This window comes from Ursus arctos, unplaced genomic scaffold (assembly GCF_023065955.2).
Source record: "Ursus arctos isolate Adak ecotype North America unplaced genomic scaffold, UrsArc2.0 scaffold_22, whole genome shotgun sequence".
Classification (NCBI taxonomy): Eukaryota; Metazoa; Chordata; class Mammalia; order Carnivora; family Ursidae; genus Ursus; species Ursus arctos.
Window position 1 is genome coordinate 4,761,465 of NW_026622897.1, and position 12,520 is coordinate 4,773,984.

Genomic DNA, 12,520 nt, shown 5'->3' on the forward strand with positions numbered 1-12,520 from the left:
ACATAAAAAAATCAAGCCAAGATAACTAAAATTTAAGTGCGGGGTGAGAATGGAAAACAATGGGACAGTTCCTTTGTATCTTCAGGCAGGAAAGATCTAAGTTTGATTCAATCCAGAATCAGGAAAGGAAAGATCGACACCAAATCCCCATGTATGGCTACTTATACCATAAGCAAACTAAAGAGACAAATAAAAAGCTGAAAAGAAAGTATTTTCAACTCATCTCACAAAGGCCTAATCCCTAAAAATCAATGGAGAAAAACTTAAGTCAATAGAAAAATAGTCAAAAGACATGAAGAGACAATTCACAGAAACAATTATAAATGACTTAATACACGAAAATATGTTCAACCTCACTCATAAGAGAAATGCAAATTAAATGCCTTGAGCTATGATGTCCATCTATCAGACTGGCAAAATCCAACATTTTCATAACAAATTCAGATGGGGAGTTATTCTCATATATTGCTGGTGGGATTATAAATCAGTATGAATTATGTGATGGGTTATTGAAAATAGCAAACAAATTTACAAATGCACATTCTCTTTGAGCCCACAGTCCCACCCTTTGGTGTTGTTCCTACAGATATATTGGTTACCTCCTGCTGCGTAACAACTTATCCCCAAACATAGAGGCTTGAAACAATCCACGTGCCCGATCTCGGTTTCTGGGTGTCAGGAATCTGGGCACCGCTTTGCTCGGTCATCTGCCTCACTGTCTCCCACAAGGCTGCCGTCAAGATGCCGACCCAGGATCTGCAGGCTCATCTGAAGCTTAGTGGCTGTTGGCAACATCCATTCCTCAACAGAGCTGGACTAAGCTCCTCACTGACCGATGGCCAACGTCTACCCCGAGTTCCTTGCCACATGGTGGGCCCATCATCAAAGCCTGCTAGCCCAGAAGGAAACAAAGTCTGCTAGTAGGACAGAAGTCACTTTCTCCAGCCTAATCGTGGAAGCAACACCCATCACACTGGCCATCCTATTGTTCAGAAGCAAGTCACAAGGTCTAGCCCACTTGCAGAAGGAAGGATCATAGAAGGGCATGAATACCAGAAGGCAGGCATCATCGGCACCATTTGCCACCTTCGGAAACGGGAAGATGTTGGGAACCGAGCGTAGAGATGGCAGGGTGTTGGGCAGGGTTCTGAAATTGTAAAACAAAAAAGTTATCAGTGAAAAGGTACCCATGGTGAAGCAACAAAACACCTTCTAGTATTTAGAATTTTCTGAACCATGTGAATATATTACTTAAGAAATCAAAGTAAAAGTGCACTTACTTTTTTGGTAGTCTCATCATTCTGCAGGAGCCCTCCTGCTTTTATTCTCTATTGGCAAACCCAAGTTATTTCTTTAGAGCACTTACAGGATAATGACTTGCATATTAACTTATTCATTGTTTGTCCTTTTCACAATACTTTAAGCCTCGGGAAGGCAAGGGAAGGTGTGCTTCATTCACCAGTGTTACCTGGGACATCCACGTGCCTGGCACACCGCCAGCACTCAATAATTACCCACTGCCTGATGAACAGACCCATGAATGGTACAAACACAAAAAGTAACAATGTACGTAAGACAAGAATAGATTTGATTACTTATAAGAAAATGGAATAAAGCTGAGAATGAAGTAAAAAAAGTAACAACGTATCCTCTTTTAAACCCCAGTGGCATGATATACTTCTTATCCTATACTATACCTCTACCACACTGGATTGTTTCTCCACATCCGTGAGCTTCTTGAGAGATAACTGAACTTGATACAAGTATAACAGATATCAAATTTATTAATATTTCCTTCTCCAAATTTAGCTCGAATATCTTTAATTATGACATTTCTTTCAACAAAGAAGTACTGATTCCCTGCTATGTTCTTACTGTTAGCGAGCTCACGTTCACGTGTACAAATGACTATAAAGTACAAAGGAATGAACAAGAGCATCCCAGATAAAACGCTTTGGAAATCAGAAGAAAAAGATACTATTCTGGAGTGGGGGGTAGATACATCTGGGGGAGGGATTGGAAAAAGCTTTATGGAGGAGACAGCATTCAAAGCAGGCCTTAAATAATGGGTAAGATGTGAGTATGCGAAAATAGCAGAAAAGAACATCTTGGGAGCAGGAAGAGAAAGAATGGGTAAAGAATGCAGGGAGAGTGTGAGGCATGCGTGGGAAGGAGCACGATGCTCGGTGTGAACAGGGCCCTGGGCGTGAGTGACCTGGCAGCAGAGAGAATCGACAGGGCAGACCCGGCTGAGAACCATTACAAAGAGTCCCATCTGGTATTTGCTGGAGTTCGGGTTTCTATTCCTGGGAATTAAAAGTCACTGATGGAGTTCAATTAAGGAGAAACATCTTTCAGATTTTATAACACTCATTTTGGCAGCAGTGTAGAAAATCAAAGACAGGTGAGGCGCAGGGCAGGGGAGAAATCAAAGCGTCTCTGAAACAGCAGCAGCCGTGCAGTCACCACCAGCATATGTGGCCCATAAGCCACCGTCGTTCCCCAAGATCGTCTGTTCACCGCACCAGCTGAGGAAAGGACCAGCTGAATGGGGACGTGCAGGCATCACCACCCTTGCCTCCTCCGAGTCCTGGCACGCATCTCTGCAGCCCTTCTGGAACGCGGTCCTGCTTCTGGGCTACTATTTTCTTGGGGGAGGCAGTGCCACTGGCTTGCCCTTGGCCTTTCCTACAAGAACGGCCCTTCCTCCTCAGGTCAGAGGACCCATGCAGGGACTCTGGCAGCTGCCGGGTGCGAATATTCCCGTTACTCATGTGGAAGCAGGGACATAACCGCAAGACGGGTTCGGGACCCCGCTGGGCCCACTGTGAGGTGGACCCAAGCTCAGACTCCACTGATCACCTGGCCTCTGCGAGCCCATCTCCCCGTGGGGCCGCAGCGCCATCTTGGGGGTCCCAGAATAAGGGGCACTTCAGAGCGGGGGTCCACTCATCCCCACAAGGTCTACTTTCTTTGCCCCAGTGTCCGTCGGCTGGTTAGGGGCTGTATGTCCCTGTGAGGAAGGCTCACGGTATGAACTTTGAGCAGTGCACCAGCATCCTTCCCCAAGGGGCGCTGGCATCCTCTTAATTCAAGGGGTCTGGGTCTGCAAACTGGCTCACATCTGGAAATTGATTGAGGGGCTGAGACTCTTTGTGTTGGAGATTCAAGTTAGATTTGACCTATAACTATTCTGTTTACCATATTCAAGTAAAAATGTAGCAGATTCTCACCTAATTGTCTTCTAGGGACACCACACTCACCCAGCCAGAGCCACAGGCGTCCTGGAGTCAGACTCTGCCATCCCTGATGGTAACCATGCCAGCCACTTAGCTCCTGCCCCCCAGGAATCCAATTATCCCCACTGCTTTGGGGGCTCTGGTTTGATGGCAGCAGCTCTCACTGTAATTTCGGAGGAGAGTGAGCACAGAGCTCTTCATGTGTCCTAGGGTCTCCTCACAAATTTAACATCTCCTTGGAGGTCCCCTTCTGCCCACACTCCTCCTGCCACCGTCACTGCTCCGCTCGCACTGAAGTCTCTCCGGCTGCTGCTTGGAACAAGACAGTCCCTGTTGCTCTGCCGGTCCCCGTAGACATTGCCACTAATCCCACGGCTATGACAGCCCGGCCAGGAGATGCCGCCACGTCATTTCGGCCCTACCACAAAGCCTCATGGTGCGCTGCTGCGAACCAGTATGATGTGGATTCATTTGTAGCCTCTTCTGCAGAGGGCCTAGAGCCCCAGTAAAATTCCCGTTGTCTGTAGCCCAGCATCTATGGTCATTCTGGTGAGTGCAGGCCACAGCCCCCGTGGGAAACTTCCTCCCCATTCTCAGTCCCGTGGTTGGTGCAGTACGAATGCCACCCAAAGGTACACAAGAGGGCCTGATGGCCTAAGGCAGTCAAGAGATCTCATTCCTCTGGCTACAGCAATAGGTGCCGAGAACTGCACCAAACCCAGGTCCAAGCTGATCAGCCCTCTGTTCTCCTGGCCAGATGATGGTGCCGCAGATCAGAGAGAATCCTGTACCACCGGGCTCGTGACTATACGGTCCTACAGCAACAATCTGTAGGATGACAGTTTTGTTTTTTCCTTGAATTGGCTAATGTTTCCACTGGTCTCTGCCTGAAATTGTGGGGGGTCCATTACTATGGGCGCAATTGCTCTATTTAACAAGCAGATGTACTAGTCTGGCTTGTTTTGTGTATTATCCAAGAGGAAACAAGGGAGTTTTCTGTAGGAAAAAACCCACTCTCCTGGTTAATACCTATCATGCCTTTCCTACTCCTGCCTCAGGTTAATCACACACTAAGGAATATACCACACACTCTCTTCATTTCAACTTAGAGTCTTTTCCCCACATAGGACACAAATATGTTTTCAAAAGGCTGGACCAAGGACTGAGTCAAGTAAAAATCATATAGACCTACTACCCCCTACACACACACACACACACACCCCAGGGCACCTTGACATCCCAATCGACCAGTACCTCTGGTGCTTCGTCGCTGGGCTGTCTTTAAATCTCGTGAGCATGAGCAAGGGAAGGTCACTGCCTAGAGTCTGTAGCTTGTGTGTTTAAACTTTTTTTGGAAAAAAAAAAAAAAAAGTATGGACGCTCCCCCAAGAAAGATGTCCACATGCACCTTCCCACAGTTTTGCATACCGTTGTGGGTCACTCATTAACACTCTGAAACTTACCGACCACAAGTGAAGAATTCCTTCCTTAACTCTACAAACCTCTCTAGCTTTTTACGCTGATCCTTGAAAACAGCTTCTAAAGGCTTTTATTTCCTTGCTGCCCTATTTTCCTTGCTGGCAACGACAAAAGCCAGAATGGACATTCTTTAAAATTGCATTAGAGGCTTATTCGCCATTTCTCATTAATCGATAACAAACTCCAGCTGCTTCTGCAAGGGGGAAGACAATGAGACTTTGCACTCTGATAGAATAGCTCCTGTTGTTTTTTCTTTCACACTTGCTTTTCAGGGCTTTTTTGGGATCTGTAAAGAGAGGTCCAACAGAAGGCAAGTCAAGAATAAAGCTCTTCACTCCCTCTTTTCATCACTATTTATTCCCCCTTGCTTCCGCAAAGGGCATTTGAAGGTTATGCTCATGCAGGCCTGGCTCTTCTTGGGGAAGCATTTTCTCTCGAGTGATTTACTAAAAATAAAGTGCCATCAATCACCTGCCTTTCTATGGCTTACACTAATTTGGAATCTGTGGATGTGCGTGTTTATCTCGGTCTAATGGCCCCTAAAGGAATTTATGATCACAATCCTTGCACTGCTTTCTATTTCTATTTCACTGACTGAACATCTAGCTGCTTGGGAGCGTGGACTGTCTGAGCTTAAAGGACCTGCTGGGTTTATTTGCAGAAGGATTGCCAGGAAGACGTGCTCAGGACAGCATCATGATGGACCTATGCCTGCAAGCAAGGAGGGGAAGAGAAGGACAAAGCAAAAGTGCATCTGGAGGACAGTGGGGAGAACTGTGAGGCAGCTCCACTCCCCCAAGTGTGGGGGCATCGGGGGCATCTCCTACTCCGCTACACCCCACCTCGAACCCATCACCGGCGCTGATGGTTCCACCCTCACATTACACACCCCAAAGCTGATGACCACTGGCCACCACCCGCACAGCCACCTCGCTGTGACAAGCCGGTCATCCTCTCCCATTGGATTCTGGCCACAGCCTTCGCACCAGTCTCCCTGCCTCTACCCTCTTCCTCCTGTCTCATCTCCGCACAGCAGCTAGACTCTCTGACACGGAACTGACATCACATTGCTTGTCCACTCAGATCTGCTGGGAGGAGAACCCGAAGACTTTTAGGCACACCCTGTGTGGTCCGCCTCACTTCCCAAATGACCCTCTGACCTCACCTCCACCCGCTCTCAGGCATTGGCTGCAACCACACTGGCCTCCGAGTGCTCCTGCATCTCAGGCCTTTGCGCTGATCTCTTCCTCTGTCTGGAACGTTCTTTCCCAGAGAGTACACAGTTCGCTCCTCCCCCTTCTCACAGACGACCATCCTGACCACCCTTTTAAAAACTGGAACCCAGGGCACCTGGCTGGCTCAGGGCAGGGAGCGTGCAGCTCTTGATCCTGCGGTTGTGAGCTCAAGCCCCACGTTGGGTGTACAGATTACTTAAAAATTAATAAATAAAATCTTAAAAAAAAAAAAAAACAGAACCCATGTGACCTCCCACCCTTCACCTCTTTTTCTGCTCTACTCCTTCTTTTCCCTATGGAGGAAAAAAAAAGCATCCCTTTGTAATGTAATATATGGTTTACTTAGTTACTCATATTTATTGTTTATTGTCTGTTCTACCACCTACCATGCACAATACCACTCCCTCCAACTAAACTGTAAGTTCCACGGGCACAGGATCTCTTGAAGTTCACTGGTAAATGCACTATTTAACATGGTGCCTGGCATGTAGTAAGCGATCAATAAACCCACACTGAATTAATTAATGCACATGTCAAACTGACCACACACACACACACACACACACACACACAGATTTGAAAAGGTAAAGACCAGATGTGCTCTCAGGGATGCAATTCAGCAGAAGACGGGGAAGGAACAAGCTGGCATTTATTGACCGTCTATGATGTAATATTTTAATGCGATCTCACATAACCTACCCAACACCCTGTAAGGTGGGTATTATTATCCTCTCTTTACAGATTTATATTTCCCCAGGGTCCTACAGCTGGTAAGCAGTAGAGTTCAGTTTCAAATACTTGTCTGACTTAAAAACACTTTATTCTGGGGCGCCTGGGTAGCTCAGTGGTTAAGCGTCTGCCTTCGGCTCAGGGCGTGATCCCAGCGTTCTGGGATCGAGCCCCGCATCAGGCTCCCTGCTCTGCTGGGAGTCTGCTTCTTCCTCTCCCACTCCTCCTGCTTGTGTTCCTTCTCTCCCTGGCTGTCTCTCTCTCTAATAAATAAAATCTTAAAAAAAAAAAAAAACACTTTATTCTTTCTAGAACCACTAAACCAATTTGCGTCAGGTCAGCAGGGCACCAAGGAAGAGCGTTCAGCAAGGCGGACCCTAAAAAGTCAAGCAGGCACAGAGTTGCGACCACACTGCTCTCTTCACACTAATTTTCAAAGATCTGGCTATAATTCTTAAAGCACAGAAAATATGACTCGTATCAGAGCAGAGCTCCGTTATTGTTTCTTATACGTTTGTCCTATTTTATCCAGTGCTGATTTGAACAGAGTATCTTCCCTACCATAAATAAGGTTTTGAAGCCACATGTGAGAAGCTAATATTTCTAACCAAATAATCCCTACCCTCAGCCCCAAGGTATTTTCATTCGAAAGTGATCAAACAAAGAGCAGAGGGAAGAATTGTGAGTCACACTATGTTTTGGTCCCCCCAACACCCTCTGCTAAAACTTTAGATTCTTTCTCTCATTAACTGAAGAATGATAATTCTTCAAGATGATAGGGTCGTAACTCAAAAGGTTAATTGGAAGTCATATTATACATTCTCTCTTTCTATATGGGAATTCTTTTACGGCAAGATCAAGACTTCTACTAAAGAAAGTTCTTTTAGGAGAAGGCCTGAATACTTCTCTTCATCTTCAAGGGAAGATGAAATACACAGATGAAGCTAGGAATCGAGAAGAGGCAGGACACGGGAGGTACAGAGAGAAATCATACATTCTCTGACCACTGTGAGTGGAAAACATTCAGGAGGCTGACTTAAGGCTCTTGGTAAGAACAATGGACTCACTTAGTAAACTCCTGACTCACAGCCACGGTTGCTATTCCAAAGCAGGAAAGCAATGAAGGGATTAATGCAAAGGAAGAATCTCTCTTAACTTTTTTTAAATGTCAAGGAATAAAGAAATATTCAAAGTAGCAAAAAGAATAATACATTTTAAAAATTTTTATCCTTAAGGTCAGTCAACATGGCTTACTTGCTTTATCTGGAATCTCAAATTCTCAAACACAATCTTCAAACATATTTAGGAACTAGCTAAGATCATATTTTTTTCATATATAAACAGTGTCTTAATTTCCTCAGCGGATTACAGAAAAACTGCATCATTAAATTGGGTAGTCATCTGAAGTAATCCTACTCCAAATAGTTCTGGAAAAAAAGCCTTATTAATGGAATAATAAACCTTTTTCCACCATTAGCCTTAAAAAGTGGGTTCATGAGAATCTACCTTAATTATGTTTTATTAACTGAATTTCCAATTATAAAATTCATGGAATTCTCTCCCTGGTCAACTCAGTCTGGCTAGAAGTTTATCAATTGTATTGGTCTCCAAGAACATGCTTTTGGTTTCATTGATTTTCTCTATTTGTTTTTGTTTTCTGTGTCATCGATTTCTGCTCTGATCTTTATCATACCCTTTCATCTGCATACTCGGCATTTCATTTCTCTTCTTTTCCTAGTTTCCTAAGAAAGAAGCTGAGGTTCTTGTATCTGAGAACTTTCTTCCCATCTAACAGAGGCAGTTAGTGCTGCCAATTTCCCCTGAGGATTATTTCAGCAGTGTGCTGGGGTCCCCAGTCCATCCCCCGGTTCAGTGATTCACCAGGAGGACTCACAGGACCGAGCACAGCATTGTACTCAGGGCTAAGATTTATTGTAGCAAAACAGATCACGGTCAGCAACGGGAAAGGAACACAGGGTGAAGTCCAGAGGAAACCAGGCACAAGCTTCCAAGAATCCCTTCCCAGTAAAGTCACACGGGACACATCGAATTCCCTCAGCGTGAAATGCTGCCAACCACAGAAGCTAGAGACTCGGTGCCCACGTTTTTTACTGAGAGCTGGTCACGTAGGCACTTTCTGCCTGGCCTGCACCCAAATTCTAGACTTCAGAAGGAAAGCAGGTGCTCCGCACAAACTGTAATGTTTGTCTAAACACTTCAGTCACAGGGAGCTGGTCTTATCAGTTAGGGCTCTGGGGAACCCCCTACCAAAATCCAAATTCGGAGATACCAGCCAAGGGCTAACCTTCTAAGTAGACCTTTCTAAGAATAGCAATGTCAGGCCTGCTGTGTTTTTTTTTTTTTCCTCTGCACAAATTTTGATATATCATGCTTTTATTTTCATTCAGTTCAAAATATTTCTATTTTCCCTTTTGAGTTCTTGCTGAATCTATGGGTTATTTCCACTGGGGCCAGAGAGCATAATTTGTATGACTTTAATCCTTTTACATTATCAAGTCTTGTTTTATGACCTAGAAGACGGTCTTTCTCAGTAAATGTTCTTGTGTATTCTGCTGTTATTGGCTGGACTGTCCTATAAATGTCAATAATGTTAAGGTGGTTGTGTTGTTCACATCTGCTCTACCCTTACTCATTTTCTACAAGCTTGTCCTATCAGTCACTGAAACTTCCACCTAAAATTATAGATTTGTCTATGTTTCCTGCCTTTACTTAGATCAGTCTCTGCTTTGTGTGTTTTGAAGCTGTGATTAAGTGCATAAAAGAACAAAGCTGGAAACCTGATTTCAAAACTTATCATGAAACTATAGTAGCCAAAACAGTGAGGTACTGGCATAAAAACAGACACAAAGATCAAAAAAAAACTATGCAGAAATATATCCACATCTGTATGGCCAACTGGTTTTCCACAAAGGTGTCAAGCAATTCATTTGGGAAAAAAAAGAATCTTTTCGAGATGATGTGGAACAACTGGATAGCAACACAGAAAAAAGTAAGCCAACCCACACAACATGTATACAAAAATTAATTTGAAATGGAGCACAGACCTAAATGGAAGGGCTAAAGCTATGAAACTTCTAAATGACAACATAAGAGAAAATCTTAGTGATTTGACTTGGGCAAAAAGTTCTTAAATAGAACACAAAAAGCACAACCTATAAAATTAAAAAATAATGGATAAACTGGGTTTCACCAAAATTTAAAATGCTGGCTCTTCAAAAGACATTCCTAAGAAAATAAAAGGTAAGGCATAGACTGGGAGAAGATGCTTGCAAAATCTACGTATGATAAAGCACTTTTATCTAGAATACACATAACTTACATAACTCATTAAAGAGAAGACAACTCAATTTTTAAAAATTGACAGAAGATTTGAACCAACACTTCACCAATGAATACATACAAATAGCAAATAATGTAAAAATGCTCCATATCACTTGTGTTTAGGGAAATGCAAATTTAAAATACAGAGAGATGCCATTACACATGCACGGTAGGGTGGCTAATATTAAAACGACTGGTAATACAAATGTTGGCAAGGATGTGGACTCTCGAACATGGCTGATGGGATATTGAACTGAAACAGCCACTTTGGAAAACAGTTCACTGGCATCAAGTTAAACATACACTTACCATATGACCCACGATTCATCTCTGAGGTATTTACCCAAGAGAAATGAAAACATATAGACACAAAAATGCGCTCCTAAATGTTGAGAGCAGACTTAAAAAAATTACAAGTTCTGAACTGGAAGTAATAGCCCAAATGTCTATCATCTGGTGAACGGATAACCAGATTGTGATAAATCTTTACAATAGAAGACTACTCAGCCATAAAGGGAACAAACTATTGATATATACAAGAACAAAGATGAATCTCAAAAGCATTGTCTTGAGGGGCGCCTGGGTGGCACAGCGGTTGGGCGTCTGCCTTCAGCTCAGGGCGTGATCCCGGCGTTACGGGATCAAGCCCCACATCAGGCTCCTCCGCTATGAGCCTGCTTCTTCCTCTCCCACTCCCCCTGCTTGTGTTCCCTCTCTCGCTGGCTGTCTCTATCTCTTTCGAATAAATAAATAAAATCTTTAAAAAAAAAAAAAAAGCATTGTCTTGAGTGGGGAAAAAAAAGAGAGACATGAAAGTCTCTAAGTGTATGATTCCAGAAATTCTAGAGAAGACTCAAGTATAGCAATCGAAAGCAGATCAGTCTTGCCCATAAGAGAAGGAAACCGACTGCAAAGGGGCAGGAAGGAACGTTATGGGGTGATGGAAATGTTCCCTGTCTTGATTGTGGGAATGATTACATGACTATCCGTTGCAATGAGTCAAAACTCATCAAATTACACACTTAAAATCGGTGAATATGATATGTAAATTATACCTCACAGTAGCTGACATAATATATTTAAAACATTTAACTGTGTGTTTGAACTTTCTTTTACAAATTGCTTTAAATTCTTTTTGACAAGATTTTATTCATTTATTTATTTGAGAGAGAGAGGAGAGCGTGAGCAGAAGGAGGAGCAGAGGGAAAGGGACCAGCAGACTCCGCACTGAGCAAGGAGCCCAATGCGGGGCTCGATCCCATTACCTGAGATCATGACCTGAGCCAAAATCAAGAGGACGCTCAACCGACTGGGCCACCCACGCGCCCCCAAACTGTTATGAATTTTGAAGTTTATATTACACATAAAGGTATATAAATCATAAGGGTCTTACCACACATTCAGTATGTGAGTTAACACAAAGCAAGCACCCTATGTAAATGCCCCCAAGAGAAAGAACACTGTGAACACCCCAGAAGGCCCATTCACCCCTTCTTTTCAAAAGTTCCCTATTATCTAGCCTTGTAAAAGTATATATATTGCTTGCTTTTAAACTCTCACCTAAAGAAAAGTGAAAACTGTACAGTAGAGTTAACCTTATCCAGAAAGAGGTCTGGCTGGCCTTTACCTTAGGCTCCTGGGAGCGGATCTCTAAGCCCTTGCAATATCCTGCCTGGTAAGTATCTGTTTACCTGGAGGCCCTGTGCCAAGTGGTTATCAGCCTGACCTCCACAGGAGCTAGCGATTAAAGGTCAGCAGCAAGAGTGGTCAACCATGTCCGTGTAGTTAGGCCCTCAATTAAAAATCTGAACACCGAGCCTCCAGTGCGCCTCCCTGGTTGGCAGCGCTCCAGATATGTTGTCATATATCTTGCTGGGAGAAGTCAGCTCTGTCCAAACCCCCCTGGGACAGGACGACTAGAAATTCCATGCGTGTAACACTCCTGCAGTTGGCACCATGCACATCTTCCCTTGGCTGACTTTAATCCCTATCCTTTTGCTGTAATAAACTATGGTCATGAGTGTAACAGTCTGTGTTACAGTCCTGCGAGCCCTTCTAGCAAATCATCAAACCCGAGCGTGCTCATGGGAGCCCCCGAACGGGCAGCTGGCGTCAGAAGCGACAGTGGTCTTAAGAGACACACCTGAACTCGACAGGAGTCATATGGTTATTACTCCGTGTATGGCTTCTTCAACGCAGCATTACCTGAGATCCATTCATAGTGTGCCTTGTAAGGACAATGTATTCACGTCATCGCTCATGCAGTAACAACGAATGGACCATTACTCACTCACTCTACTGCTGTAGACATTTGGATTTTTTCCAGTTTTGCCTTGTTATTATTGATAGACCTAGAAGGACAAATAGAGAAATCCACAATCATAGCAGGAAATTTTGATACCTCTGCGGCACCTGATAAGAACAAAGCAGATAAAAAAAAATCAGTAAAAACATAGGTTTTGATTATATAATTAACAAATTAGATTTTGACATCAC

At 43.9% G+C, this 12,520-nt stretch overlaps 1 protein-coding gene across 1 annotated transcript in view; it reads right to left on the reverse strand.

Annotated features, from left to right (window-relative positions):
• CWF19L2 (CWF19 like cell cycle control factor 2) overlaps positions 1 to 4,605 on the reverse strand; it is a 156,637-nt gene extending 152,032 nt beyond the window's left edge. The window contains exon 1 of the mRNA XM_057316733.1: positions 600 to 4,605. The gene's annotated coding sequence lies outside the window, so the exon portion shown is untranslated. The remainder of the gene's footprint in view (positions 1 to 599) is intronic.
• Between the last annotated feature and the right edge of the window lie 7,915 nt (positions 4,606 to 12,520).